Raw genomic sequence first — 5,947 nt, forward strand, 5'->3', positions numbered from 1 at the left:
TTCTCCCCTCCCTCCAAAAAAAAAAAAAAAAAAAAAAAAAAAAATTTAAAAAAAAAAAAAAAAAAAAAAAAAAAAAAAAGAAGATGTGGTTCCCCAAACAACCTGAGCATCAGAAACTTGAAAAAACAAAACACAAATTTCTGTTCCACCTGCATTTTTGGCATGAGACTACCAAGGGGAGGGGTCTCGAAATCTGTTCTTTCAAAAGGTTTCTCAGGTGATGCAATTCAGATGGGGTGGAAAACACTGAGCTAGAGTGGCAAACTAAACCTGGACTGCTGCCTGTTTTCTTTTTAAATAAAGTTTTATTGACACCTAGCCACACACATTCATTTTTGTATCCTCAATGGTTGGTTTCTTGTTGGCAGAGTAGTTGAGTAGTCATACTAAGATTGTGTGACCTGCAAAGCCTAAAATAGCTACTACCTGGCCCTTTATAGATGTTTGTTGACCTCTGAGCCTTTGTTTAAAATTAGAAGTCCACCTCAGATCTTTCTAAGGAATCAGGACATCTGAGGCTGAGCTTAAGTCTCCTTGTTTGTAACAAGCTTCCCAGGTGTTGATTCTTAATACACACATGGACCCACCAACTTCAACTCAACAAGCAGATTGTTTAGTTGGGGCCCATCATGATTTACGGGGATGAAATGGACAAATAAAGTAGTGCCTTCCTTTCCATTTCCAGTATCAGTCTCATGTCCCACTTCTACCCTCCCCGTGAGATGCAGAGGCTGTGATTCACTGGAATCCGCATGTTTTGGGTCACTGTGTGGCTCTCAGACTGGCACCCGTAGCAACTGTATGAATCTCCCTTCTTTCACTTATTTTTTTTTTTAATGTTTTATTTTATTTCTGAAAGAGAGAGAGACAACGTGAGCAGGGAGGGTCAGAGAGAGAGGGAGACACAGAATCTGAAACAGGCTCCAGGCTCTGAGCTGTCAGCACAGAGCCCGACGCGGGGCTCAAGCCCACAAACCGTGAGATCATGACCTGAGCCGAAGTCGGACGCTTAACCAACTGAGCCACCCAGGCGCCCCCTCCCTTCTTTCACTTATAAAGCAAGGTAATGATATCCTTATTATTTTATTTANACCTAAGCGAAAGTCGGATGCTCAGCCGACTAAGCCACCAAGGCGCCCCGATATCCTTATTATTTTAAGATAGCTTCCCTATGACTGTGAGATAGATGTGTTTCATAAAATACAATTAAAACAAAAAAGAGTGCACAAAAAAAACCCTGGTGAAATCTGAGTATTTTCTACATTCCAGTTACTGATACTGTGCCAGTGTGAACTCACTGGTTTTGATAAAGGATTGCAGTCATATAAGTTGCCGCCATGGGGAGAAGCTGGATGGCGGTTACACAGGAGCCCTCTGTACTATGTTCGCAATAGTTTGTGAGTCTATAAAGAGTACACAGTAAAAAGTTAAAAACAACTTTAAGTTTATTTAATGAAGGAATAATGGAGCGTGCTTGGGAAGGTATTAATGTTATCCTACTCTCTCGCTGGCTCTTTTCCATATTGACATCCTGACTTCTATGTCTCCCTCTCTCTCTGCCCCTCCCCCTTTCATGCTCTGTCTCTCTCGCTATCAAAAATAATGTGCACAGGCCACAAAGGAGGAGAGTGCCTGGGGACCGAGGGACAGCAAGGAGACCAAGGAGGTCACTACATCCCCCTCCTCAGGCACTCCAAGCACTATATCCATCCGTTTCATGCTTCCTTAATGATTTCCTCTCCTTGTTCTCCTCCATGTTCGTCTTTAGAAAACAAATGATTGCAAGGAAGAAGGTACGTCATGGATCTGCGCCCCATGAAGAAGACCCCAGGTAAGCGTGGACCCAGCTTCCGTACCTGCGAAGGTGTCCTTCTGAAGGGCATCCAAAGCCTTCAGTCCACCTTTTTTTTTTTTTTAATTTTTAAACGTTTTATTTATTTCTGAGAGAAAGAGAGACAGTGTGAGCAGGGGAGGGTCAGAGAGAGGGGGACACAGAATCCGAAGCAGGCTCCAGGCTCTGAGCTGTCAGCACAGAGCCCAATGCAGGGCTCGAACCCACAAACCGCGAGATCATGACCTGAGCCGAAGTCAGACGCACAACCAACTGAGCCACCCAGGCGCTCCAGTGTTCAGTCCACCTTGCCCCTTTGTGCTGCCCGTTGGTACCAAGGAGGCCCAACACACTGAGGCAGGCGTGGGAAACATTCCTGTTCCCCTGGAAATGACACGTAAGTCCCGAGTGTCAGGGCTGCATGGCCAAAAACCAAGAGGAAACCAGGCAAGAAGGGCGAGCCTCCAGGTGGCCCAGAGATAGGCCATAAGCACTTTAAAAAAGCTTGTAATTATTAAGTCCACAAAAATAGATGAGTGATTTCACCAGAGAGTTACAACTTGTTTAAAAAGAATAGTCAAATGGCCATTCTAGAATTGAAAATATGTAACTCAAATGAAGAGTTCAGGGGTTGGGCTGAACAGAAAGCATGACTAGTGAGCTAGAAAACGGATCAAGAGAAATTATTCTAAGTGAAGCACAATGGATAAAAGAATAGAAAAGTATAGAAAAGGGGCTCTCGGGTGGCTCAGTCCGTTAAGCCTCTGACTCTTGATTTTTGCTCAGGTCATGGTCTTGTGGTTCCTGAGTTTGAGCCCCGCGCCCCGCGGCAGGCTCTGGGCTGACACTGTGGAGTTTTTCTGCTCGGGATTCTTGCTCTCCCTCTCTCTCTGCCTCTGCTCTGCTCTTTCTCTCTCAAAACTAATTAGTTTGAAAAAAAAAAAAAAGAAAACAGAAAAAAGCATAAGAGACTTAAGAGACCCAGTGAAAATTTGTGACATAGGTGAAATGAAAATTTAAGAAGGAGAAGCAAGAGAAACGAAGCTGGTCATATTTCAAGAGTTAATAACTAAGAATTTTGCATCCTGATAAAAATAACCATCAAGCAACAGATTTTAAAAGTTCTGAGAACCCCAAAGGGAATAAGTATAAAGAAAACCACTTCTAGGAACACTGCCACAAAATAGTTTAAAACCACAAAGGGAACAGTTTTAAGGTCCCCCTCCCTCCATAAGAGATCTATAAGAGAGAGAGAAACAGATCTAATTTGAAAGAAAAATAATGAGACTTAAATCATAAAATTATATCCTTGAGCTGCTAACTTAAAGGAAGCTAGTCTAATTATTCTGACACCAGACACCTCAGGTTCTGAGTCAAGATGTGTTCCCAGGGGTGCTTGGGGGGCTTGCTCAGTTAAGCATCCAACTCAGATCATGATCTCACAGTTCATGGGTTTGAACCTCACATTGGGCTGTGTGCTGACAGTGCAGAGTCTGCTTGGGATTTTGGGATTTTCTCTCTGCCCCCTCTCTCTCAAAAAAAAAAAAAAAAAAAAGAAAAAGAAAAAGAAAAAAAGAAATACTCCTAGAGATGAAGAGCGACATTGAAATTGATAAAGGGATTAACCCATCAGGAAAATATGACAGTTCTAAATCTGTTTAGAATGTTTTTGTTTGTTTGTTTTTACAAAAAATGAAAACTGGCAAAATTAGAAGAATAGATGCACCCAGGATCACAGAGGGAGACTCTAAAACCTCTCTTAGCAGATGATAGGAGTAGATAAAACTTAGTGAGAATATAGAAGGTCTAAAGAGCCATGAACAAACATGACATAATTGACACAGAAAACCCTAAACCCAACACTGATGGGAAACACAGACTTTTCAAGTGAACATGGGATTTTTTTTCTTACCAAAATTGGCTGCATGTTGGTTTATAAAGTGAGCCTCCATCAACTTCAGATTGAAGTCATTTCAAGTAAGTTCTCTGAGTACAGTGGAATTAGGCTGTAAATCAGCAATCAATGTGTTAGGAAATCCAAACTTACAAATGAATAGATATACTTCTAAATAATCCATGGGCCGAAGAAGGAATCACAAAAACGATCGGAATTTTGAATTGAATAACATTAAGGAAGCTTTGCTTAGAGAGAAATGTATAATTTTAAATGCATACACTAAGAGAAAGAAGGGAAGGAAAGTGAAAATCCAGAAAACCAATGATTTGAGTACTTATTTAAAGGATTTTGAAAAAAGAGACACAGATTAAACCCAAATTGAAGGAAGGAGGTGATCAAAACCCAAAGGAAAAAGTGTACAATAGAAATCAACAACGCTAACAGTTAGTCCTGAAAAGACTAATAAAAATGTAGTATGTAGTTCTCTGGCATTGCTGATAAGAAACAAAGAGAGGAGAAACAAATTACCAAAATTAGGAGGGAAGAGTTCCTGCAGTTATGAAAAGAGTAATAAAGATGATAATTTGAAAAACCTTATGCCAATAAAATGGCATAAAAAAATATAAACAAAATGGACCAAATCCTAAGAAAACTCAACTGACCAAAAGTGAAACAGAAGGTGGAATATCTGAATAATCTTTTATCAAAGAAATTTAATCTATAATCAAACAAACTCCCCACAAAAACAAATTTAATCTGTATTCAAACAAATTTCCCACAAAAACAAACTCCCAGGGTCAGATGGCTTTAATGGTGAAATCTTCCAAATACTAATAGAGGAAATCACACTGATTTTATATAAAACCTACCATCAAATTAAAAACAGGCATCTAGCAACTCAGTGTTTTAAAAATTTTTTAGTTCTATTTATTTATGAGAGAGAGAGAGCACAAATGGGAGAAGGGGCAGAGAGAGAAGAACACACAGTCCGAAACAGGCTCCAGGCTCTGTGCTGACAGCTCTGCGGGGGCTGAACCCACAAACCGTGAGATCATGACCGGAGCCAAAGTCAGAGGCTTAACTGACTGAGCCCCCAGGTGCCCCTGGATCCCCACGGTATTAACATAAAGAGGGGAAAAATCATATCATCTCAACAGATACAGAAAAAAAATTTGATAAGATCCAACAGTCCTTCCTGATTACAGAATAAAGCCCCAGCACACCAGGAATGGAGGGAACACCCCCGTATGACAANAGCGGGGGCTGAACCCACAAACCGTGAGATCATGACCTGAGCCAAAGTCAGAGGCTTAACTGACTGAGCCCCCAGGTGCCCCTGGATCCCCACGGTATTAACATAAAGAGGGGAAAAATCATATCATCTCAACAGATACAGAAAAAAAATTTGATAAGATCCAACAGTCCTTCCTGATTACAGAATAAAGCCCCAGCACACCAGGAATGGAGGGAACACCCCCGTATGACAAACAGAAGCTCCCCAAGACTTGCAGGGAACAGCGTGTTCACTGCGGACGTGGTGAAAGCCTCCCAACCCCCAGCGCGGGCGTGAACGGTTCTCGGGGAACCCCCTCTATTGCCCAACCTACTGGATGGATGTTCCATCGGGTGCAAGTCCTATCCAGGCAAGAGAAAGGAACTGAACGTCAGAAAGAAAGCTCATTTTACGTAGATGTTACTTTGCTCCTAAAAATGTGAGGCGTTCTGAATGTAACCCCTGAACAAAATGCTTAGGATGACCAGGGCGGGGAAGGGCGGGCGGGGAGGTTCCACCGGGAAACTGCCCACGAAACGGACCAGATGGAACATGTCGAAATGCAGTTATATGATGGTCACCTTCCTGTTTGTGTCCCACAACAAAGGAGACTGGGAAGGAGCCTCTGTCCTTTGGGGNGGGCAGGCAGAGAGAGAGAAGGAAGGCACAGAGAAGGGAGGGAGTGAAGGAGGTGCAAGCAGGGGAAGGGGTAGGAAGGAAGACCCTCCTTTGTAAATTGAATCACTCCTCCCTCCGTGTCTCTCTCCAGCCCCCACCCTCACCCCTCCACCACCAGGCTTGGCTGGGAAACACTCCCTTCTGTACTAACACAGCCCCAGAGATTCCTCTGAAATACTACCATTCATTCCTTCTCTCCGTCTCTGACTCTACCTCTTTCTCTCTCTCTCTCTCTCCCAGTAAATAAGGTAGGTTCCTTTTTTTTTTT

This window comes from Crocuta crocuta, unplaced genomic scaffold (genome assembly GCF_008692635.1).
Source record: "Crocuta crocuta isolate KB4526 unplaced genomic scaffold, BGI_CrCroc_1.0 scaffold142, whole genome shotgun sequence".
Taxonomy (NCBI): Eukaryota; Metazoa; Chordata; class Mammalia; order Carnivora; family Hyaenidae; genus Crocuta; species Crocuta crocuta.